The sequence below is a fragment of the Microtus pennsylvanicus genome, chromosome 21 (assembly GCF_037038515.1).
Source record: "Microtus pennsylvanicus isolate mMicPen1 chromosome 21, mMicPen1.hap1, whole genome shotgun sequence".
In the NCBI taxonomy this organism is placed as follows: Eukaryota; Metazoa; Chordata; class Mammalia; order Rodentia; family Cricetidae; genus Microtus; species Microtus pennsylvanicus.
This window is the reverse complement of record NC_134599.1, coordinates 33,232,807-33,259,625: the sequence shown is the minus strand read 5'-3', so window position 1 is coordinate 33,259,625 and position 26,819 is coordinate 33,232,807.

Sequence of the window (26,819 nt, the reverse complement as noted above, 5' to 3'; positions counted from 1 at the left end):
AGCAGGGCGTGAAATGCCGATTTCGAAGAGCAGAGCGGATTACAGAGACAGAATCTGAGCATGACTTGGGTGTGTCCCCATCCTAAGCACAGCCCTCGCTTGGTTCTGGGAGACCACGCCTGTGGGAACGCCTGCCTGCCAAGCTCCTTGCAAGGCAGACTCATCAGTCGGCTGACTTTTCACCTACACGCCATAGGCTCTGCCTTACCTGTGTAGCCCTGGCTACCCTGCAACTCTCTATGTAGACCAGGCTGGTCTTAAACTCCCAGAGCTCTGCCCGTCTCTGCCTCCTGAGTACTGAGTGCGGGGATTAAAGGTGTGCACAACCACCATTAGGCCATCCTTAACATCTTAAAAAATACCTAAAGGCACAGAGAATATTATATCAAATGCTCATGCCATTCCAAACAGGAAGAGATTTTACTATATGTACTCAAATGTTTATATAGTAAGGTGAAGTTGATAGATAATGGAGCCCCCTTGTCCTTCATGGTCCCACCCTCCTCATAGGCTACCCAGTTAATCTCCATCCGTCTGTCTGTCTGCCCGTCTCTCACTGTGTGTGTGTGTGTGTGTGTGTGTGTGTGTGTGTGTGCACGTGTCTACAATCTCCTGTATCTTGAACTTCTATGCAACCAAGGTTAAGCTTCAACTTACAACTTCCTTCTTCTACCTTCACTGTTGATAGTGTTACACATTCTGGGAGTTTTTGTTTCTGTAATCTTATTCTATGTGGTTTTGAAGAGGGATGGTACATTTTAGCCCCCTGTTACTGGACCAGAAACCCCTTTCATGCTCACAAATGCCTGAGAAATAGACACAATGCAGTTGTTAGCACTTTTGCAAAAATCTTTCCGTATTTCCCACATCCCTTACTTATTCACAGCAGATGCTGGACCATGGCATCTCCGCTACCTTGCTTGCCAGGAAAAAAGAGCCAAAACTAGCTTGGAAGACAGATTCTACCACACTGTCTTCACACACCGATTGCATGTAATTGGTAGAACTTAATTTCACCCCGTGCTATCTGCAAAAGAGGCCAGGCAGTTTAGTTTGGCAGGACATGAAGGTAAGCCAGAAGGAGCTGGGAAAGAATGCTGTGTATCTGCCAACTTGTTCTTCAGATGAGGAAATGGTGTTTACTGTGGCCATTCATCTGCCTAGTCAAACAGAGACAGCTGAGAATCTCATTCAACCTGTGAGTGGAAGACCAGGGTCCCTAGAAAACCCAAATTCCCAGCAATCAAGTTCTGGTGTGGTGGGCAGCTATTACTAAGGCAGGGGAATTGAAAGACGTTCACAGGAGCTTGGGGAATGACTCGGTGGGTCAAACATTGTCTGGACAAGCATGAGCACATACGTTTAGGTCCTCAGAACCCATATAAAAGCCAGGCAACAGTCATGTGTGCTTGTAACCTCTATGCTTCCATAGTGACACAGGAGATAGACTGGAGAAACCCCAGATAGGTTTTGGCCAATTAACTCCTGATGTACCCAGGGGCAAAAAAACCTTTGAGACCGTGTCTCAAAGCTAAGTATAAGATGAAAACGGACATCCGAAGTTGTCCCCTGGTCTTCACATACACATGTGCATGCCCGTTCTCATACAGGATATGCAACATATAAGCACACACAGAGAGAATTTTTTTTAAAAAAAATACATTTGCAGAGATGGCCTCTTCACTCTTTGATACCCAGACACTTCAACTCCCGAGTGACTCCTGGATGTAAGCTCCTTGAGTTCTGGATCTCAGTGCTGATAGTGATCTTGAGTCTGACACCTCTTTGGTGGTCTCCTGATACCTTTCTTTCCCTTTTGTGCTAAAGATGGAATTAACTGGACAATGACATTCTAGACGTCATCTTTGGAGCTTCAGACAGCCTGCCAGAGTTTCAAAGGCACCTGTTATTCTGTGCTAAAAACCTGTTCATAATCCCTGGCTACTGCGAATGCCTGTAGCTCAGAGGTTTCTCCTCCATCTACGCAGAGCCCCAGTTTTGATCTGCCATTCAGCTTTCTCCAACCAAGTCCGGGACCTAAACCAATCCTGGGGACCCCGTGTCCTTTGTAACTTGGAAAGAACACTGGTATCTCTCTGGACCTCTTAGTGGATGACCCTTGTGTGGCCAGGCTAAGGAATTTGGAGTTTTAATTAAGGTCATTTTGAATTAATTTTTGCTCTAGAAATATTATTATTTTGTTAATAATATTGGTTTTTATTAATAATATTGTTATTATTTGCCCCTCTGGAGATCAGCCCAGGGCCTTGTACATGCTGGGCAGTGCTCTGCCACTGAACTACATTCTAGCGTTCCGAGTTAGTTTTAGGTTTACCGTGGGTCTTTTATTTTTATTTTATGTTTGTTTTTGTCTGTTACTGTGGTCATCATCTGCTGAGAAGACGATTTCCCTCTCTGCATCTCCCCTGTTCACTAGGTAGCCCAAGTTGACCTGGAACTTGCCACTTAGCCCAGACTAGCCTCAGACAAATTCTGCCTTGCATTGCAGGTGCATCCCACAACCCCAGCTCTCTGTGGTTTACTTCCGGACCCTGCGCATGCTCTAATCAGCTGTCTTTTCTGTGTTCTTTCCCCCACCACCACTTCCCACTGTCGGCCTCCCATTCCCACCTTTATCCTTTTCTCTTTCTCCTCTCTTTTGTTTTTTTTTTCTCTTCTTGCATTTCTGAGGAAAAGATGATTTTAATTTTATCTTTTCCCTCTTCTGCCAAAAATACTTCCCACCATGGCTTCTTTCATGACTTTTTGTTTTCTGATATATTTTTAACTTTTATTCTTTTATTAATTTTTTAGGAGTGCCGAGTATTGCTATTGCTGGAATGGAGATGAGAGGTCAACTGGCAGGGATAAGTTCTTATACCATGTGAGGTCCTGGATTGAACCCAGACCATAGGATTTGGTGGCACGCGCCTTTAACCCCTGAACCGTCTCAGTGGCCCTGGTTTTCTAAAGTTAGAACATAGCTAGCTGTGGAGCCTTCTGTAATTGCGGGATTCAGAAGGCTGGGGCTGCAGACTGGCCCAGGTCAGTTTAACTTCACAGTAAAGGCTAACTAAAGAAGAAGAAAGATAGTTGGGCGATGATGGTGCAGCCTTTAACCCCAGCACTTGGAAGGCAGAGTCAGGCGGTTCTCTGTGTGTAGACAGCCTGGTCTACACACCGAGTTTCAGGACAGGCTCCAAAGCTACACAGAGAAACCCTGTCTCAAAAAAAAAAGGAAAGAAAGAAAGAAAGAAAGAAAAGGAAAGAAAGGAAAAAAAAGAAAAAGAAAAAAATTAGAAGGTGATCTTTGTTTTGTCTTTAGGGACCTTGACACAGCTTTTGCTTCCCTGAGCTTCCCCAAACTACAGGTTGGTGCCTGCATTAATTTGGGGGGAATTCTCAGGCATTATTGCTTTGAATGTTGTTTATGTTCTTTTCTTTCTCCTTCCTATAACTCGGGGGGGTTTCCCCAGAGTTCGTGAGACTTGGGTAGGGTTTTCTGTTTTCTTTTGGGGGGAGGGTCTGTTCTCTTTGCCTTTTAGTTCTGAAGTTTGCACTGCGACAGTCCTAACCTGGAAGACCCCTTCCGGCTTGCAGGCACCAGGCACACAGTGGTACAAAGACACACACACAGGCAAACATCCATATACAAAAATAATTTTAGAAAAAGAATAAGCATTTGAAATGTGTCTTGAATATGTATTTTGTTATATTTATTATATTGTATATGATCTTTTAAAAATTGTATTACACTTATTTAGTTGTTATTTGTATGTGGGAGTAGGGAGGGGTGTGTAAACACCAGAGTGTGCAAGAGGAGGTCAGGGCTGGCAGTAGCTGGTTCTCGCCTATTATTGCTTACTGTTTATAAAGGCCAAGAATGTTTCTTAAAACATTTTCTGTGAGTCAGTCATCTGTGCAATTAATCCTTCAGTAAATTGGCTTTGGGGAAATCAGCTGTTGGCGAACTCTCCAGGCACTGAATTGCCTGTTTTGCAGGCTGGTATTTGGTGAATGTGGTCAGACACATAGCATGTCCTGATAGCTTACAGACCAAACCTTCAGTTTTCTCCTTTTAAAGATTTGCCATAGATACACACTTATGAATCTTTTGTTTTGTTTTGTTTTGGTTTTCAAGACAGGTTTCTCTGTGTAGCCCTGGCTGCCCTGAAACTCAATCTGTAGACCAGGCTAGCCTTGAAATCAGAGATCAGCTTGCCTCTGTCTCCCAAGTGCTGGGATTTAAAGTTGTGCAAGCCCACTGCCCAGCCATACTTACGAATCTTAGACTTAGATTAGTATTGTGAGAAAATTCTCATGGGAACTTTGGAGTTATATCAAGTATAAAGTGCCCACTAACAGATTTTACTGTGTCTAGAAGCTAATACTTTGGTACATTGGCACTGTATCCAGCAGTCTTACAAATGCTATGAGTTTTGCTTGAGTTGATTGTTGGACATTTACGCAGAGGCTTAGAATAGTAGTCTCTAAGTAGCATATTAGCCTCTCTTTCATCAGCTCCTCTTCACAGCACGGCATTCTCTAGGACCCCAGGGCAACCTTGTGTGAGAGCAGCAGTAGCGGGAACTCTGTCTTACACATTTTTGGAAAAAAGAGAAACAGGATCTTGCTGTGTAGCCCAGGCTGACCTGGATATTGTAATGCCCCTGGCTTATCTTCCAGAGTGTAGGATTACTGATATATGTCGCTATGTCTTTTTCTCTCTCTTCATTTGTGTGTGTGGGCATGTGCATGCCTGATGGACACACATGTGTACATAGGTGTTCAAGCGCTTGCACGTGTATAGAGGCCAAAGGAGGAGGCCAAGTGTCCAGCTTCATTTATCACGCTCTGCTTTATTCCTTTGACACAGGATCTCTCACAGAACTGAAGGCAGTGGTGGTGGCTAATCCCAAGCAAATATCCTGACCCTGCCCCACATAACACAAAGGTTACAGGTATGTACCACCATACCAATTTGTTTGTTTGTTTGTTTTTTAATATGGATGTTTAAGCCTTAAACTCGGGTCCTTGGCCAAGTGGTGGTGGCACAGGCTTTTAATTTCAGCATTCAGGAGGCAGAAGCAGGCAGATCTCTGTGAGTTCAAGGCCAGCCTGGTCTACAGAGAGAGTTCCAGGACAGGCTCCAAAGCCATACAGAGAAACTCTGTCTCAGAGAAACCAAACCAAACCAAACAACAACAACAACAACAAACCTCAAGTCCTCATGCTTTTGCAGCCAGTGCCCTTAACCACTGAGCTATCTCCCCAGACCCACTTTTTTTTTCTTGGGCTGATAGAGGTGGAATCCAGGATTGTGCACCTGCTGATATACATCTCTAGCTTTCTTACCTTGTCCTTGATGACTTTTAAAAATCCTCTAGAATAAGGTGTCAGCAGTTAGAGACGTGGCTTGGTGAAAAAATTCCTTGCCATGAAAACATGAAGGCTGCAGCTCAGATCCCCAAAACCCACAAAAATGTCAGATGAGATAGTGTACATCCCTAATCCTACTGTTCCTATGACAAGATAGGAAGCAAAGACCGGAGAAACCCTTGCAGCTTCCAGGCCAGCTAGCTTGGTATCCACAAGGGAGAATCCTGTAGTAGTATTTTCTCTTTTGGGACCACCAGCCCACAAATAATTACATGGAAACTTACTGCTAATTATGGATGCTTAGCCTTAGCTCAGGCATTTTTACAACTAGTTCTTATAATTTAAATTAGTCCATAGTTTTTAATCTGTGTTCTGCCACATGGTTCATTACTTCATCTCTGTATGGCACATCCTCCTGAATCCCCACCTCTTTTCTTCCCAGAGTTCTCTCTCTCCCTGGAAATCCCGCCTATTCTCTGCTGCCTAGCTATTGGCAACTCAGCTCTTTATTAAACCAACCACAGTGACACATCTTCACACAGAGTAAACAAATATTCCACAGCATTTCTCCCTTTTGTCTAAATAAAAAGGAAAGGGTTTAACTCTAACATAGTAAAACTATATATAGTAAGAACAATTATCAAGTAAGTATTGAATTTTCAATGTCTCGTCCATTTGTATATGGCAATTTTGGAGAAAATATTCTATTATTTATCCTATCTTGATGAGTCCAAACTTTTATACCTTAATCATTTTCTATCATAACTTGTATTACCAACACAAAACTATCTCTTTAGAACTCAAATCATTGTCTTAGACAAATAATTTAAGTTTTTATGTCTCTCAACCTTATATACTTTACATCTCTTTTGTGAGTTTTTTTTTCCCTGTATTTGGTAACAAAGAAAACTGTAACTATCTAGTCTTCAAATACTGTCAGGGACCCAAGAAGGAAGTACAGAGGAAGCAACTTTCAAAACTATAGAAATGATAGAAAAAGCTGGCTTCTTAAACAGTCACCAGGTTCCATGAAATATCTTTGGCCTACAGGCTTAGAATATCTAAAAGATTTTTTGTGTGTGAAACAGGAATTTTGAAGGACTATGCTACCTTGTCTTGGCAAAGTATGGCAGTTCCCTTCTTTTGTGTCCTGCTCATCCAATTTGGACAATATACTATCAACTGTTGAGCTAAGGGAGCCCAGTGGCTAACTTTTCCACCAGAAAAGCAAACTCCACACGGAGGGTTTTTGTGATGCCCAACATCCTTTTTTGAAGTAAATTGGTGTTGCAAGGAGCAGACATGTCTCTGTCATGAAAAGCCTTATGCTATTAAAACATCTTAAATGCCATATTTTTCTCTGAAGTGTTTGAAGACCACCTATGAAATACACCTAACATGATGACAAGTTTAATTGTTATAGATGACTAATCTGTATTTTTAATTATCCTAAATAGTTTATAATTATAGCTTTCAAGGAAATTTATATTACATTGTTAAATGAGATACATAGATACAATACTTTAAAAAAGAGTAGAAACATATACAGTAAAACAAAAATAACTTTAAATTTGTATAAATTAACAAAAATACATACTAATAAAACTATTTAAGACTAGTAGTTGTTTTTTAGTTTTAAAATAGATTAAAAAATCTAGCCTTTTTTCTTTTTTAAAAAATATTTATTTATTATGTATACAATATTTATTCTGTCTGCATGTATACCTGCAGGCCAGAAGAGGGCATCAGGCCTCATTACAGATGGTTGTGAGCCACTATGTGGTTGCTGGGAATTGAACTCAGGACCTTTGGAAAACCAGGCAATGTTCTTAACCACTGAACCATCTCTCCAGCCCCCTACCCTTTTTTTCTAACATCCTTATATCCCTTTTTTTCCTTTTCAAAATGAGATCCTTGAATCTAATCTCTGTTATTTAGCTTCCTCCCTAACTATGACCAACAACAACTTGTAACCAACCCCACTAAATGATGACATTCACCAAATGACCAAAAATCACTCTCCCCACCTCTTGTGAATGTGGGTGTTGTGTTATTAAAGTTACTTTCTATTGTCCAGGGGTGATGTTATCTTTAGGGGACCCTGAAAAAAATGAGATAAAGGCCAAGTTCTGGGAGAGCTAGCGATAGTCCAGTATCAGTGTACTGGAGAGTGTAGAGTTTATCTGAAGTTCTGGTTGGAGTATTCTGTGAGGCTGGACCATCTCATCTAGTAGCCTTAAATTTGTTCTGGATGCAGTTTTGAGTAAACTGCAACAGAGGAATTTGGAAAGGCCAAATCACCTGGGTTATTTGTCTTTATTGGCATCTGGTCCTTTTTTTTCTGAAAACACACAGACTTTTAAAGGTGGCATATATATCTACATTAACATAAGTATAGAATGTGCAGTATACATAAGTCAACTAAAGATGATTGTTTTTGTTTTATGTTTGAGCAAGCCATCTGCCAAATATATAAGTCCATTTCAACATATAAACAAATTGTAATGGCAAAATTTATCAGATGCTTTTTTCTGTGTTCTGTAAGATTTCTGGCAGTTTTTTTATGAAGCAGGAACCCTGAAGGACCATCTCACCTTTAGGCAAGTTTGGCAGTCATTTTTTGTGGGTCCTGCATGTCCATATCATACAGCATACCATCAAGCAATCCAGTCAAGTACAGTTTCTTACCCAAATGGCTAACAAACTCCATAAGGAGCCTCTTTGAGGCCCATCATCCTCTTGAAGTAGATAGATTGGTGCTGCCAGGAGCAGATGTGTCTATTGTCATGAAAGTCCTAAGTTCTTCAAACATTCTAAATGCCATATTTTGTACATCTTTGAAAAGTTTGAAGAATATCTAACTTAAATATATCTCTGTATATTTAGAAAACTTAAAACATGACTACAAGTTTGGCTATTATTGATAGCTATCTATTACTCTGTAATTTTAAATTATACATTGCATTTTTAAATGAGCTGCATAAACATTAATACCTTAAACAAGATAACAAAATTGATCTTAAATTTGTATCAATAAACCAAGATCCATACCAATGCAAAGTATTCATCTCTATAGCATATCCCCCTTTAAATATAAACAAACATTTATAAATAATATTTGAGAATTTGGGCAACAGATGTAGATGTACATGATAAAGTGATCCCATATTAGCTCAAAATGGGATATAATTTATGGGTAGATTCACATATTTACAGTCCTCTGCATGAGCAGGGAACAGGAACAGAATCCAGGAGCTGAAAGAAAGAATGTGTGAGCAAGCATGCAAGTTTCTAGTACCCAAGGCCATGCCCAACCTGGTCCAGCATCTCAAAGTCCATTGGCTGAAGGAGTTCCCCCAGCACCTCCCCATTTTGTCTAAATAAGAGAGTTCCAAATTCAACAACAAAACTATATATACTAGGAACAGATGGCAAGTGTAAAAATTAGAATTATAACCAACATAAACATTATTAAGCAAGAAACAAATGTTTCAGTAATTACTGTATCCTAAGGAATCTAAATCTTGTATTAGAAATGGCTTGGCTAAGTCACGAGAGGAAAGTAACTATGCCTATCTAGTCTTTAACCCCACCGAAGACCTGAGAAGAGAAATGATATTACTTAAGTAGACAGGAAGTGCAATCAAGTAATTTCCAAAATATTCAATAAATGACAATCACTGGGCAACCACCCGAAGTCTCATTTGCAACACTGGAACAACCAACTTTGGTGAAGGCCTAGAGTAACTGACAGACCATTTTTAGAGGCAGGAAGAGTTTCAAAACCTGTCTTGGTAAGGTTTGGCAGTCTTTTTTCATGTATCCTGCTTGTCCAGTGTGGACACCATGCGTTTTGTCAGTGATTGAGGCAGGGGCAGTTCTTTCCTCAAAGGCCAGTTTTGCCAAGAAGAAAACAAGCTCCAGAATGTCATTTCTCCTTTCCCTTTTCTCCCTCCAAGTATTGTAGATTAGACTTTTAGATGGTATGGTTTATTAAACCAAAAGAGGTCCTTTTTTATTTCTAGCTAAGTATTTTATTTTACTTACTAAAAAAAAAAAAACTGTAGGGGGCTTCCATGAATGCTGATAGAATATAGTACCGATTTTAAACAATTCTGAGTATAACTTGATTTAGTATTTTACTTCTTTTCTGTGTTCATGAACAACATATTTGTTTTATTTTTTTATTTTCCTCCTAGATTTGCTGTGGGATTCTTCAGAACCAAGGTGAAGCTAACTTTTTATAGTAAGTTAGTTAATCTTTTCTAGTTTTCTATCTTCTAATACAGTTTCATTTGACGGTAGCCATATTGAGTTTGACCTAATTGATTTTTTTAATGATTACAGTAGATCCCTTAAAATGATCAATTTTCCTTGAGTCAGTTTTGATGATTTTCCACGTATTTTTTTATAATCTAATGATATAAAGATAAGTATAAATTATTTTAAGATTTGAAAATTTCTATTGTATTTGTAGTTATATCCCCTTTACCACCAACTATAATAAGTTATTTATCCCATTTTCCATTTAATCTATTAATCTGATAGTTAACTAAAACCTCCCAAATTATGTTTTTTAAAAGAAATAACTGTTTTAAACTTTATTATTTTGAAGTCATTTTACTAGACACATACAGCTCTATGGTAACTATACAAGTTGAATGTCTCAAATCTCTAAATCTGGATTCTAATATGGTCTAAGAAAAAGAGCCTGTGGAATGCTTGAAAATGCCAATGTGATGTCACCGTGGAAAATTCCACACCCAACGCCCTGTGCTGAGCCACAGTCAAAATATAAGCACACTGAAAATGCTGTGTAAACTACATGCCCACAAGGTGCACACGAAGTATAAATGAGTTGCATTATTAGACTCAGGTCATATTCCTAATATAGATCAGTATACGTGGGCAAACATTGAAAACAACCTAAAAAAAGAAAAGCCCGAAATGGGAAGCAGATGAGGAGCCTCAGCCTGTGTCTCATCTGTGAATTAGTCTCCCATTATGCAGCTACACCCGCCGTTAATGCTTCCTAACTGAAATCATGAACCAGTTATTTTGACTAATATTTGCCTGTTGTGCTTTTTAATGTCAATTTGTGTTCAATCTGCCTATAATTTTGGCTTGGGTTGTACTTAAGAGGCAGCACATGTTGGTATTTGAAAAAAAAAATCTCATGTGGGACCAGACAAATGGCTCAATGGCTAAGAGCACTGATTGCTCTTCCGGAGGACCCAGATTCTATTCCCAGCACCCACATGGTGGCTCACGAATCCTGTAACTCCAGTCCCGGGAGAACTGATGCCCTCTTCTGTCCTCCCTGGAGACTGGGCATTCTCATGGTGTACAGATATATATGCAGGCAAAACATTCAAAAGCATTTTTAAAATCGAGGGGCTGGAGAGATGGCTCAGTGGTTGAGAGCACTGGCTGCTCTTCCAGAAGACCTGGGTTCAATTCCCAGCACCCACATGGCAGCTCACACCTGTCTATACTTCTAGTTCCAGGGCTTCTGACACCCTCACACAGAGGTGGAGGCAGAACACCAATGAACACAAAATAACAATAAATTTTTAAAATTTTTTAAATTCAACATGTGACTTGGGAGATGGTTCGTTAGTGCCACCAAGCATATGAAAAGCTTGATGTGACCCACATCAAGTTCGAGGCCATCTCTATAGTCTAATATAATAGTTCTAGGCCTTTCCTAGATGAACTGAGCGTTGTGGTGATCACAGACATGGGTGCTGCTTTGTGACATTTCTTCTTAAGTCTCCTTTTCGCTCCTCTTTTGGCTACTCTTTGATTATTGACAACTTCTTCTTCTCCTTCTCCTCCTCCTCTTCCTCATTCTTCTTCTTAATATTCTGACTTCTTCTTGCTGTCCCTGATATTTTACAAATTGTACATTTTAATAGTTACTTAGGTGGTCGCAGGGCACTACTTTAATCCCAGCACTCGGGAGGCAGAGGATGGAGGATCTCTGTGAGTTCGAGGCCAGCCTGGACTACAGAGTGAGTTCCAGGACAGCTAGGGCTACACAGAAAACTCTTTTCTAGGAAAACAAAAACCAGCAAACAGACAAACAAACAAAAGTTACTCCCAAATTAAAATCTTCACATACTGAAAAATTGAAAGCATATGGGTAGCTGTGTAAACGACAACACAGTCATGAAGATATTAATATAAATATTTGATCACAGTTGCTTCAGGTTTATTCATATGTAATAAGTATTAAAAAGCAGCCAAAAAACCTTGTGTGCCTCTTTCTAATTCCACATTTTTTTCCAACGATATCCACTAATCCGAGTGTGCCTTTTGTCATGTCTGTTTATGTAACACGGATCTCCCCAACAAATACACAGCATTAGTCCGTGTTTTAAATTTTTACATGAATGCTAAACAGGTAAGCGTACGATGTTTTCAACATGGCTAAGCTGAGATTTACTTATCTTCTCGTCAGTGGCTCTCCTGTGCAATGTTAATGCTTGTAACGTGTCGATTGTATAAAAACATTGTGGTCTACTCTACGGATGATTGTTTTCAACTTTTCACTGCCCGACACATTCTCTTTCCTTCCTCTTTGGCCTTCACCTCTTACTACTTTGATTTGGTTTTAGTTTCTGGTTTTTTTTTTTTTTGAAACAGGGTCTCACTGTGTAGCCCTGGTGGGCCTAGAACTGACCATATCAACCAGGCTGCCTAAGTGTGGATCCTCCTACCCCGCCTCCTGACTTCTGGGATCATAGGTCCGCACCCAGTGCCTGCAAGTTTTTAGGAACAGCTTTCATGCGCAAAGTCCCAGGATTGAGGGAGCAAGTTTCCTCAGAGCAGCTACTCTAAAGCAGACCTTTTCTGCCTTGGGGTAAGTGCAATTTCAGTTCTGTTATACCAATGACATTTCTGCATGCAGTGGCAGTGCTGACTTGCATGCATTTTGATGCATTTTCAGATCCATTTGCATCAGGGTTTCCAAACACGATCTGTTTCTTCCAATGAGATGTGAGTGTGTGAAATCAGGAGCGTGAGACTGACGCCGTGACGAGTGTGTTCGTAAGTGAGCACAACTGTGGGAGACTATGACCTCTGAGGCAGGACCAGCAGAGACCCAGGGATCAGCCCCCTGTCTGTGGAACACAATATTCATTCTCCAGCTGACTCCTGTGGCAGCTTCCAGGGGATGATGGCTCTGGATCCATATGAGAGGCCGAAGTCACCTTAGCTGCAACCCCATGCCTTCCCCAACACAAAGGACTGAGAGAGCTACCTAAACTGTAAACTAAAATAAATCCTTCCTCTTTTATGCCACTTGGGTCAGGCATTTTGTTATGTTGAGCAAACTTTGCTAGCACACACAGTTAATGCTAGAAAGGACACTTCTCCTATCTAGAGGGATTTACAGACCATGATGACACCAGACGCTGCTCAAGCCCCAGAACTGTCACCTTGTCTTCATCAGCCACTCCCCATGACCTTTGCAGAAGGGGCAATGTTTGTGATCTCTGTTTCTTGCTTCTCTCTCCCTTTGGTCCCCTCTGAATGTAGCTCCAAGCAGTAAAGTTTACTTTTTGCGCATTTTGAAACACTGTACGTATGAAATGGTGTTGTATGTATCTGTGTTGTTGATATAGGACACTTGGCCGTTTTTCACCAACAAAGAGATCTTGGAGATCGGTCCACAGGTGCCACATTTCAATACAATACTATATGCAGCTGACGTCATGGGGGTGACCACTGGGTAGCCCAAACGCTTTGTTATTATAAGCATGCTTCCAAAATTATCCATGTACATACTTCTGCAAACAAGTCTGGTCCAGTACTAGGCTGCTCTATTTTGTGGATTTATAATATATTTTAATATTTGGCTGGTCTAGTTTGCCATCATTTTTATTATTTTTCTGGTTATTTTTAAAGTTAAATTAAAATATAATCACATCATTTCCTTTCCCTCTCCTTCCTCTTACTCTCCTATTTCGTCCCTTCCACTTTCTCAAATTTGTGTCTTCTTTCTAAAATATTTAATAGTATAAATCTAACCTCCTGTGTCCACTCAGTGTTGCTTGTATATGTACGTTTTTAGGACTAACCACTTGCTATTGGATAATCAATTATGCGGTTCATCCCTGGAAGGCTGATTCTCCCTCCCTTCGCAGCTACTTATTGCTTGTAGCTCTTCATCTAGGAGTGAAGTCCCATGGGATTTCCCCCAGCTTCATGGGGACGCCAACTGGTGTTGCCATTGTCTTGTTTAGGTAGCCATACTGATGGGATGCACAGGCTTAGCGTCCCTGTTATCGCGGACTTCCAGGTTCTACGACTCCTATAATCTTCCCACCTCCTCTTCCTGGATGTCCTCTGAGCCTTCCGTGTAGCTGTACATGATCAGCCGTGCTCTGCCTTTCGACCAGTTGTGGCTTTCTGTAACAGAACCCTCATGCTACAAAGAGGAGTTGTTTGATGAGGGGGTCACAAGCTGCCCTCGTCAGACTGGACAGGCGCATGGGCTCTTTCTGGTTGTTCTTCTTGCTTACTTTTCTATGCGAAATCTGAGACCAGGTGTCTGACATTTTCCCTCTGCTGAAATGATTTTATTGGGATGTATACATTATTTTAAGAAATATTAATATCTTTTCATAACAAGTCTCTTCTTATAAAAGTATGATTTATTTGGGCTTGGGATGCAGTTCAGTGGTAGTGATTGCCTAGTTTGTCCAAAGCCCTGGGTTTGAGTTCCACTGCGTAAAAAAAGAGTATGAAGACTATGATATGCTCTCTCTCTCTCTCTCTCTCTCTCTCTCTCTCTCTCTCTCCTCTCTCTCTTTTCTGTATGTACGTATGTGTGTTTTTAAATTTGCTTTTCATTTCATTTTAATGTGTTTTTTTAATCGAGCTTTGCTTTCTTTTTCCTACCACTGAGGATTAAACCCAGGACCTTGCACATGCTACATAAGCATTTTACCACTGAGCTACACAGCCAGTTTCTCGATGTTATTTTAAACTCTGCTAGGTTCCTACTGATATGGTCATTTTACAGAGGATTCCCCTTTACTTTCCCTTCCTAGTAAGAAAAAAAAAAAATAATCACATAATGTTCTAACGCTGCTCATTTATTTCTTGCCCTATTGTACAAAGTAGTTCTTTCCGGCAATATTAACAGTGATTTTTAAATGGTCAGCTGTGATTTGTTCTATTTAATGAGACTAGCTCCTCTGTTCTATCTAGTCACTTAAGATTTTGATTTAATAATATGGACAACACAGAGGCTATGGGGAAAGGATGGCGGCAAATCCATGACCTTTTCTTCTTGGCTAGATCGTAGTGATGGCCGCGCTTTGCTTAGCTTACCCATTTTACCCTTTTCCTCAGTCAGATTGTAAGGAATCCTGTGAAAGATGGTGACTAGAGCCGTGATTTACACATCCCTTCCAAAATTCATATTGAAATTTAATAGCTACTGTGCTAGCGTAGCGGGGTGGGATTGACACCATTGTCTTGGGAATGCGCCAGCAATCGCAGAAATGACTTCAGACAGCTCTCTGCCCCGCGCGTCTTCTTTTCCCAGGTGCATTGCATCTCGTTGTTGCGCAGGAGAAGCTGCTCACCAGCTGCGGAACCTCCATCTTGGATGGTCCGGTCTCCAGAACTCTGAGCTAAGTGAACTATTGCTAGTCGCTAACCTTCCACCATAGCATTAGAAGAAAAGCAAGGTAGTGCATGAGGGAACAGCGGAGATTCCAGAGAATTCCACCCATTCCTCTTATTGACCAGAGCTGGTGTGGACAGGTACAGCTATCTGTCTTTCTCCCTCCTTTCCATGCGGGGCTTTGCCTGGGCTTAGCTTGGCTGACAAAAATGGGAAGAAGTAAAATGGGGGTAGGGTGGGGAACACGCGGATGGACAGACAGGCAGACTTGCCTCTTGTCATAATGTAGAGTAAGTTTGGGGTGTTTTTTATTTTATCACCGTTAGTACTATCACCACCTCCTAATATTTACTGTCGCTTCTCCTCCATTACAGAGCTCCCTCCTCTTGCTCCCCATCACGGGAACACTCGAATCATACTCTTTCCTCAGTTAACCTTTCCTTCCAGGATAGTTTATTTTCAAGAGGAAACATTTGATAAAGCTCGGAGTAATTTTAAATAGATGATTTGCCATGCTAACACTTGTCACTTATCATATGCACTCCCGTCCGACCTCACTGCTGTCGGTTAACCTTCCCTGGCGCTCTTAAAGCAAGCCATTTGCAGCTACCCTGTGAAAAGTCTGCATTTAAATTGCTTTTCCATCCTTCCCCAAAGTTTCCATAACTATAAATAAATTTAATTACCGTTCTGAGAACTGTAAGCAAATCTTCTATTACATTTTTTAATCTTTTATCTCCCCCTTGTCCCTCTACCGAGTATTCGGTTTATCAGGCAGTTACCCTGTGTCTTGTGGCAATTCGGTTCTCCTTCCCACAAATAAAACCCCCGAGTCGATTTTCTCTTCTGTCCAGCCAGAGTATCTAAGGACTTCAGTCTGCCCCACACCCCAGCTCTTCCCCTGCAGATAGGAATATGTCTGTGAATCAGACACTGGAGCATTGGTTCCCAAGGATGCCTCTCTGTGCTTGCTGCCACTGCCGGCTGAATGGCACACTTTCAAGGCAGTGTCTTCACACCCAAGTGTAAATCTCCATGCACTAGGAGGTGGGTCCAAATCCTTCTTGAAGAGGCGATGCCCTGAGTTGAAGATGGTTTTCTCAGGCAGGTTGGGTTTGCTTTGCTTTGTTTCTTTGTTGAGACGTGCAGTTACGTTGTATTCCAGGCTGGCCTGGAATTCATGGTGATCCTTCTGCCTCGGTTTCCTGAATGTTTGGGATTGCAGCTATGAGCCACGGTGTTCTCCAGAGCAGTTTCAAAGTGGTTTTTCATTTGTCTTTGACAAAACATTAATGATGTAAGAAGGGCAGATAATTTTCTTACTCTCTCAATTAAAAACATAGAAATTAAGTCAAGTCATGTACTGGACACACACACACATCCCTTCCCAGTTGTCTCTGGTTTCCACCTTCCACTTTTTCAAGCAACTTTACTCTGCCTTCCTTTCAAATTGATCGTGAGGACATTAGTGGGCTTACAGTCGTCTCTCAGACCTCCTTCTACGTCCACAGGGGTGGAGGGGGTTGCAGAGCAGTGGCTCTGGGCTTTCAGCCTGGCCTCTTGAGCCCTCTATGCGTGTTGATCTCTTCCTCAGTTTACCTGCAGGTCCCAGTTGCACCTCACCTCAGATTTCCAACGGGAAGTTGCATCTGGGCTTGTTCTATGCCTTCTGTGATAGTTATGCACCATGACTCAAGTACCTCCCCTTAATCTAGAACATGGAGGTTTGGTTGTCTGTCTACCTGGGCTTCTGTCTACAACATCACCTGCACATAAGTCTTGGGGTCCTGGAACCTTAAGGGGATGATCCTCCTGGAATTGAACAAGAAAGAGGAAAATTGGACATGTCTCTCAAACAGAAACAGAAAGACTCAACAGAAGAAAGCATGAGACGACCAGAATCTTGGATCTGAGACACCAACAATGGAGGTGCTGGAGAACCGTTCTAAAGCGCCTAACTACTGATGGCTGCTGGTGGTAGGTAAAAGTCGCACATAGCTTCCTAGGAAGCTGTCATAACTCGTGCCTGTTCATGGACAATTATAACAATAATAGTCATGATGAAAGAAATTTCTGTGTGCCGCATCTGAAGTGATGCGGATGTTTCTCTGCAGTAACTAATTTTGCTGTCCAGCAGGCCAATGCGGCCTTCCTTCACATCTAGAAACACTGAGGCCGAGAGAAGTAGGCAGCTGATTTCTGATCGCCCAACTCCTAAGTGGCAGAGTGAAGGCTGTACCATTGTGCATGGTTAAATGGTGAAGATATCATGCTAGGGTCTGGAGAGGTGGCTCAGACGTAAGTGCACTTACTGCTTTTGCGGAGGACCCAGGTTCAATTCCCAGCACTCACACACACCAGGTGGCTTGCAACTGCCTGTAACTTCAGTTTCGGGAATCTGGAGCCCTCTGACCACCTTGGGTATCTGTGTGCATGTGTTGCGCATAAATTCATGCAGGCACATGCATGCATAATAAGTAGATAAACAAATCTCTCTTTATTTACCTTAATCTAAAAATATATCACGCTAAAGAAAATGGGGCAATCACAAAGGACAAATTCTATTGAATTCCTTATTTCTGAGATACTGAGACTAGTCAAATTCATAATTCCACTAGTAAGTGGAATGGGGACTGGAGAGATGGCTCAAAAGTCAAGAGCACTGCCTGCTCTTCCAGAGGACCTGGATTCAATTCCCAGCACCCACATGGCAGCTCACAACTGTCTGTGACTCCAGTTCCAGGGGATCTGACACCTTCATACCAATGCACATAAAATAAAAATAAATAAGAACACTGACTGCTCTCTCAGAGACCAAAGTTTGGTTCCCAACACCCATATGGTGGCTTACAACCATCTGCAACTCCAGTTCTAGAGAACCTGATGCCCTTTTCTGGCTTCTTGGGGCACCAAGAATGCAAGCGGTGCATAGACATACATACAGGCACAACACTTATACAAATTAAATAAATAAATCTTAAAAGTGGAATGATGGTTGCCCCGGGCTAGGGAAGGGAGCTGAGGAGTTACTGCTTATTAAGAAGAGAGCTACAGTTTTGAAACATTAAACTCTTGAAGAGGGATGGTGGTAATGGTTGCACACAATATGAATGTATTGAATTCTACAAATATACATATGCAAATGTACGTAATGGGTAAAATGGTAAACCCATTCATGTTACGTGCATTTTGCCACAATTAAAAAAAATCAGCTTACTATGAATGGAGCATAATCACACAGCACAGGAGATCCAGAGGAAACCGCAGTTGGTGTTCAGTTCCTGCATCGCTGTTGACCCAGGTCACTCCCACTTTCCCTTGGGCCATGGCTGGGGGTGTATTCTGCTCAACTCCAGCTCACAGGGTGGTTGCTGCAGCCAGAGACACCGCATCACAGCAGGACACGTGACAAAGAAAGAAGGGTGGTATTGTATAAACGTTTTTCGTGTGTCCCTTCTCCAACCGATAGGCTGAAACTTAATGTCCAATGATGATATTAGAACACGAGGCCATAGGCAAATAATGAGGTGCTGGAGGTAGGGCCTTTGTGGTTGGGACCGATGCAAATCTACAGGAGGCTTGAGAGAGCTTCTTTTTGCCTTCCTCCCATTTAAGAACCTATAGAGCAGTGGTTCTCAACCTTCCTAATGCTGTGACATTTTAATATAGTTCCTCACATTGTGGTGAACCCTAATCCTAAGATTGTTTCTGTTGTTACTTCATAACTGTAACTTTGTTACTGTTATGAATTGTAATGTAAATATCCGTGTTTTCTTATGGTCTTCGGAGCCTCCTGGGAAAGGGTCAAATGATCCATGGGTTGAGAACCTGTTCTAGAAGTACTGTAAATGAAGACCAAGACCTGAAGAGCTGGCACCCTGGTCTGAACTCCCCAGCGTCCAGAACGCATAAGCAACAGATATCTGTTGTCTATCAGGTAGCCGTTATCAAGTTGGAGCAACTAAACCAACAGACAGACGGACATCATTAGAAGAGAGGCCCCCGGCATGCCATTGACCACCTGCTCGTGTCGATGGGGGCTGTAATGAGCAGCTTGAACCCATCAGGACTGGTCCTTTGGGGCTGAGCTCAGAGCTTTCTTTCCCTGAAAGCAAAAAGCCACATGAAGTAAGAGACATCCCTGAACAAATTCCTTTCCGTTAGGGAGGTGAGGGTGGTAGACAGGATGCTGAAGAGAAATCCAGGAGTGTCTGCTACGGATTGAATAAGCGAGTTTGTGAGTCACAGCACTGTTGTCAGGGTACACTCAATAGAGCGTGTGTTATTAGCACCTGCCAGTTTAAGTTGGCTAAAGTTCCTCCTAAAGTATCTCTCAATACCATCTTTTCATTGGAGTTCATCTGGTCCAACTACCTGCTCACAATGGCTTAAAAGTGTCAGAGCAGATGGGGCTACCAACTGAAATTTGGATACTACATCACCGGGGTTTTTCGATGGGTCGAGTTTAGGGAAAGGGAAGGGGTGGGAGGCACAGAGGAGGGCAGGTGAGAAGGAACGATTTGATGCTCCTTATCTACACTCATGTGAACACACACTTGTGCTATTCACCTGTACACTCGTATGCATGCTCACACGCATACCCACGCACCCCCATCTCCCCACACACACAGAGGAGGGGACTAGTGAGAACCTTATCTAGAGACTCAGTTCCCAGCCCACTTGCCCACTTGGACACATCCTGAGCCTTATGCCTGGGGTGACTTAATCTCATAATTTTTTCTGAGGGTTTCTTATACATGAGAGGGATGGAAGCAGGGTCGTCCATTCGACACCCAAGCGACTGTGGAGGAACTCTGTCACCAAGACCCTTTGCCATCATAGCCCCAGGTTATCAGCCTCTTCTGGCACCTCTTAGAGCCTGGGGATCCCTCCTTGTCTCTGCACCTCTGTCTTGCCTCCCCATCTCTTCCCGACCAGGAGCAAAGCTCTCTATCTGGCCCTGGTTTCAGATAGCCAATGTCACAACTCATCTCCACAGTGACCTCAAAAGGAGCCTCTAAGAGACAGGGACACTTTCTGATTGTGCCATCCTCGGTGACCAACAGGCTGAGTGGTTTGTCCATCTCTCTGTCATGCTAGCTAGTCACATACATCCTGTGTGCGTGCTCTGGCTTCCATTGTCCCTATACTTCTAAGGTGTACCATGCTTTGTATCCCAGACGCCATTTCCCTTGGGCAGGCTAACACATCCTCCTGTTAGCAGTTTGGTTTTGCTAGATCCAGATCCTAATCTCAGCATCTCTACCAATCAGAGTCATCAGGCAAGCTCTACCCCGTGACTCTTAAGCTCCTGGTGGGTCTAATGCCCTTGTGAGAGTCAGACAAAACACGCAAGGGAAGTGCCTGGGACAGTGTCCTGACTCTAGTGAGTCAGGTGAGTAAGGCAGCTATTAGCATTGCATGTATTCCAGCCCAGACATCACTACCTCAAGGGAAATTGCCTGTGCCCCTTCGCTAGCACAGATCCTTCTTCCTTTCTCCCCACTCTTCATAGAGGCCTGGTCCTCTAGCCAGGATGTGATTTTCAGCTATTTAAGCTTTTCCTTTTTCTCTTTCTCACAGAGGATGAGCTCTTGAACAGCAGGACTCCTGTGTATTCATTTTTGAATTTGCAGAACCTTGCCCAGTGTATTTCACAGGGCGGGCATTTTCCTAGATGTGGATGCAGTGAGAAATCCACCAACAGCCTTTGAGGAACATCACCCTTTGTCCAGTCCAGTGCCAGCCTGGGTGACCCACTGTCCTTCCTCCCCACTCATACCCAAGACTGAGGGGGGGATCTTATTTACCAAATACTGAGATTGCCTTCTCTTCCCTCTTCCTCTCATATGAACAGAGAACAGAACGGCAAGATCATAAAGTGTCTGTGGCATCTCCCGGGTCATTTGGTTGGTCCCATTTTCAGGTGTGGCAAGTGCTTATGCACATGACCAGGCCGGTAGAACGGTCTCTACCAAAGAGGGGTGAAAAGGGGACAGATGGTTGGTCAAGTTCCTAAAAATAGTCTTCGTGTCCAGAACTTTCTATTCTCTGAGCCAATGACACAAGGATAGATTGAAAGCCTGGTTTACCCCACTCCCCACCCCCAAGCCCACTCCATTTTTATATTGCTCCGAGGTTAATAGCCATGTCGTGTGGGGTCATAGAAGACATCTGTGTCTCAGATAATATGCTTACGGTGATTACCACACGTAATTGACTGACCTTCCCTCATTCTTTCTCCACTGCAGGCAGGGGCTGATAGGCTGAAGCAAGCCACGAGAGTGTATTTTCCATCACGCACCATTGTGCGGCTGAGCAAATATTTTAGCAAGCTTTGAATGCACCACCTTTTCAAGCTCCAGGTTTTCAGAGTTAAAATAGGAAGCCAGGACAAACCTAATATTAGATTTTAAATCAACGTTGGGCCGTCCTACTTGTGGTACTATTGTAGACATCACGGAAAATCAGGTTAGGGGAAGGAACGCTGTGGGATCCTCGGTGCACCAACTTCACCTGTCTTTGCCTGGCCTGGTGAGCGGAAGGAGCATATGCTTAATACATTTTCTTTCCACAGTGTCTGTTTAGAGAAAAAGAAACATTAGCTCCTGGGTGCCCAGATGATACCTCACAGGGTGAAGAGACCCCAGCACTTTGTAGTCGGTCTATCCAATCATATCCCTGCCACACGAGGTCCAGTCACCAGCGCCTGCATCTGTCTGCCTCCACGAGGCTTCGCCATCGGATGTGACTGCGCCAAGCTCTCAGCGAGCAGCGTCCCCTCCTTCAAGACAACTGCAGCGCTCCATCCCAGAGAGATTGAAAAAGGGAGACTCAAATGAGAGAAATTCCCCAAAGCAAACTTCAAAATGTTACATTAAGATTTTAAAACTTTTTAATAATGTTTTCCCTTAGCTCTGTTCCATCTATCTAGCAATTAATCCATCAGCCTTCACATAATACACACCTACAGGAAACACGATTGCATGTCTCTGGCTGGATTCCACTGTGAATTACTAATGTGTTAACATTGGGGAATTCCAAGCTCCCTTGACTTTCAGCATCCCCTCTCCTATCCCAGCCCTTCCAAATCAGCCCCGAGTATCACAACAGGTGAGGCTGGGTCTTAGCAGCCGCACTGGATTGGTGTCCGAGTCTCAGAGAAACAACCAGGGTCTAATAGCTCAGCGCTGGGGACCTTGCCCAGGTCTGAAGCCCCAATGTTGGCGCGCTAAAATGCACATCATCTCTCCAAAACTGTACAGGGCTGCATCTCAAGACGACAAATCAGAGGTGAGAGTCAACGAGGAAGTTTTCAGTCGAGTGTTATGTCACGGTGCTACTTCAGAGTCGCTTTAAGGGCAACGGCCTCTAGTTACCGCTTAGAGAAAGCTACCTGGAATTGCTGGCTACCAATAGTTCACAGAAGTTGTCCGTGCTCTTCCGTGGGTGAGGGAAAAACAAGAAAGGGGGCGGAGGGAGGAAGTTGCCACTGCTTAACAGAAAAATTATACATATTCCGAACATATGGGTGATCTTTAGAACGTCTCAGCATCACTTCATGATTATATACTACAAGTTTTAATTAACTAAAGCTCTGCAAATCATAATGCCTTATTAAAATGCAATTAATCCTTTGATTAAAAAACAAAAAGCACAAGTATTTACAACGAAAACACAAGTAGAATAATTACAAATATCATGTACCCATTTCTTTTATTTGGGTGTCACTTATGATGCTGCCTGCTCCCTTCATTAATTCAAACACACACATTATCTCGCATCCGCAGCAGCGTGAGTGACAGTGGCCACCAAACACACAGCGCTATATCCTATTGATTTCGGCAAATCCCGAACAATGCCATTTGCATGCTTGTTTCTGTAATAATAAAGATATGCCATTCAGAATTAAAGCCCGGCCAGGCTAGTGGCAACTAATTGTGTTGTATGTAATGAGTGCAATTTCAATTTGATATCACCCTCAGCTTTTCTTGCCGCACTCGCTAAGTACTTTCAAGTCTTTGTGGGGAAATAATTGATTTTTTTGTGCTGTGGGCACAAGAAAATTATTATGATCTTTTGAATAATGCCAAAGAAAAGACCATGAATGATTTAAATTGGTATATGAAGAAGGCTTCGCCGTGGACTGCCGCTTGACTGACACCTTACTAATGCTGTATCTAGATTAGCAGTTCTTAAGGAGGTAGCTGATACGGAACTGGTAAAAACAGAAAAGGTTGCTCCCGACACTGGGTGGTGGTAAGGATTGCTGCTATGTGTTACCCAGGGAGGACCGACAATTTGGGGATTTGAGGCATGACACGATTACGTAATTGCCTGGCCTTCACCACTGAGGGTACGCTTCAACTGATAAATGGTACATTTGAAATGGACAGATAGGAGAGGGGCTGAAACCGGATGGTTAGCTGGCCTGCACCTCACTTGAGTAGACCCATCTGTGGTGGGCAGAACACAGGGTGTCCGGAACAGGGATCTTTTCAACCCCAGGAAGAAATGGGGAGTGAGGGAGAGACTTTATTCCTCAATCTTCCCATCAGGAACAACTGCTTCCTCTTGCTGTGAGCATGGCTTGGATCCAGCACAAGAGCCAAAGTTTGTTTGTTTGTTTATTTATTTATTTATTGCAAGGCATTGAACCCAGGGCCTTTGCTCCTAAAGTTGGTTTTGTTTGTTCGCTTGTTTGATTTTCAACAAGGAAGGAAACCTAAACCCAGACAAGTGTCCTTTGAGTCCATGGAACCTTGCATCTGCAAACTCAACCAGGACAACTGGACCCCCCTCCCTTGCTGTCCACCTCCTCCCCGCCCTCCAAAACTCAGCCAAGCTTTCCATTCCCAGTGTGCCAGCTTGGACACTGAGGACAGGGAAATAAACACCTTTGAAGGATGGATCACCAATTCTAAACATATTTCCACCTTAAAATGCATCCCCCTTCTGAATCTCATTCTTCGGAGGGGGACTGTTGTTAATTTAGTTGGTCATAACTAAACAGTTTCTAATCTGGAGCAGGAGGCTGCTGGGAATATTGGACAGTTTAAAGGTTAATCACCATCGCCTGGTTACACAAGTGAGGCAGAACTAATTCCTCCAAAGGCAAATGGCTTGCAGTTTTATCAGCAGTGCAGATTAGAAGTGTTAATATACAGAACAGAATGGATGCTTAAGGGCCGGTTTTCCCCTTATCGGCAAACTTTGCAACAGAACTGAGTTTCTGCGCAACCTCTGCACTTCTATAATAAGGCCCCTTATTTTGCCTCTCGAGCAGAACTATCAAACAATCCTGTCCAAACCACTGCCACCAAAATCAGGGTATTACAGACCACGGCTAATTGGAAGATCACTATAATGAAGGAAAAGATAAAATACTTTGGCTGTTGGCCTAAAATGTGGATCAGCACAACATAGGAAGCTATCTTGCTATGTCACATTCTGGGAGATTTACATAAACAATAAACTCAATCCAACAGCAACCCCCCCCCCCAATACATCTTTGTTTACAGTCAATGCAACCTAAAGCCGGACTGAAGGAGGCGGGAGAGGTTCTTTACATAAGGCAATATGATTAGGCCAGCAGTTTTGCAACCGTGCAGGAGAGCAGGAGCTGTGCATATTTCCTCTCTTGCAATCAGCAGGGAGAAAATGGTTTTTAATGTTCTCCATGCTTCCTATATCATAGATATTTAAATATTTGGACCACTCAATATGCTAAAACGCTCGCACTAGCGGCACAAATTGACTCCCGTGATTCTGCAAGGGCTGCAGGTGCCTTTCCACGGGAAGAGAAAATGGAGTGTGTGGAAAGGGGAGGTGAAAAGGCTGCTGGAAGCTGGTACCCAGGTGACTTGGTGGGTATGGCTCTGAGGCCTGGGAGGAGGAGGGGAGACGCAGCTGCCAGAGGCTGCTGTTTCAGGAGAACAGGATCAGAGAGCGTCAATGAACTGGGCAGGGTCGCTTTGGTGGGGAATATGCTGTTATACCCACACCAAACATTGTAAGAGGAAGAAATGGGGGGGGTGAGAGCAGGCACACCCCATCCTCCTCTGTCTTCTACCTCCAAGTATGGACAATGTCATCACTGCTCCCTTCCACCTTTCCCTAGGTGTCCTAAAGTCCATCCTTCCAGAATCTCTTGGCAGGTAAGAAAGAGTGGGGCTATATGAGGTGAACATGGACGTTCCTCTTTCTTTTACAGCGTAAGATTCTCTAAGGGGCCATGTCTTTCTTCTGTCTGGCCCACGGACCGTGGAAGACAGTTCCCGGTCAGGGATGTCATAATTTCTCTCCATTGACTAATACACTCAGCGTGTACTTATTGAATGTGGTGGATGCTGTGGCGGGCACAAGCTGCTCCTAAAGAATCAGAGAGTTCTACGGAGAAGACGGTCTCTGAGGCTGGGCTACAGGAGAGAAGCTGTCACAGTAATAGAGACTCGAGATACAGAAGAGCAGCTAGGTGGTGACAACTGAGCCAAGGCAGGAAGTGACTTGGTTTCCAGTACCTACAACCACCACTTTACTGAAACAAGCTTAATATCTAACTATATTCTAAATATTTGTCCCTATACCAGTGGTACCCAAGCTGTGGGTTGAGACCCTTTTGGGGGCCAAACATCCCTTTCACAGGGGTCACCTAAGACCATCAGGAAACACAGATATTTACATTATGATTCATAACAGTAGCAAAATTACAGTCATGAAGTAGCAACAAAAAATTTATGATAGGGAGGTCACCACAATATGAGGAATTATATTAAATGGTTGCAGCATCAAGAAGGCTGAGAACCACTGCCTTATATCCACAGATAAATGTCATCTCCATCCTTCTTTAAGAAACTTCTCTTTATATAGATAGACACTATTACATTACAGAAAACCACAACCAATCAAAATGCAGAGTTGTGGTGTAGGGTGGTGGAAGCACAAACCTTTAAACCCAGGAGGCTGAACCAGGTGGATCTTTTTGAGTTCGAGGTCAGCCTGGTTTACAAAGAGAATTCCAGTACAGATACCCTGTATCAAGAAAAAAAAAGGAAGAAGAAGAAGAAGAAGAAGAAGAAGAAGAAGAAGAAGAAGAAGAAGAAGAAGAAGAAGAAGAAGAAGAAGAAGAAGAAGAAGAAAAGCAGATTGTGGATACTTCAGTCCTAAAGGATACAGAAAAACGCCAGCACCTAAGGTTCAGAGAATGCTGTGGAAGAGAAGGCAGAGAGGCTAAGATGCAGAGGATCAGGGAGCTTGCTTTGAGATTCTGTTGCCTACTAATGCCAGGAGTTACATCCACAAAGTCTCACCACCATGATTGCCCAAACATGGTCCAGACAAGGACTACAACAATAAAAAAAAGATTTAAAAAAAAAGAGTCAGACAGGGGTGATGCACACCTTTAATCCCAGCACTCAGAGGCAGAGGTAGGCTGATCTCTGAGTTCAAGGTCAGCCTGACTTGCTTAGTGAGTTCCAGGATAGCCAGGGCTTCACAGAGAAACCCTGTCTTCAAAAAAACGAAAACAAGAAAAGATACTGGTCTGGAATTGGCAAAAGGAGGTACAGCCTAGAAGACTGTGAGGACCCGCAGACAGTTTTCAGAGGCCACTTGAGACTCAGAGTGGAAAACCAAAAGGGAAACTGGTCAGCAAGGCCATGGCATCTCTCCAGTCAGCTTCCAGGGCTACACAGAAAAGGGAACACATTTGTCAAGATGGAACTGCCTGGGAGGTGAGCCTGAGGCTTCAGAGACAAGTGGGCCTCAGAAAAGCCCAGATTGGTTTGGGTAAGAGCTG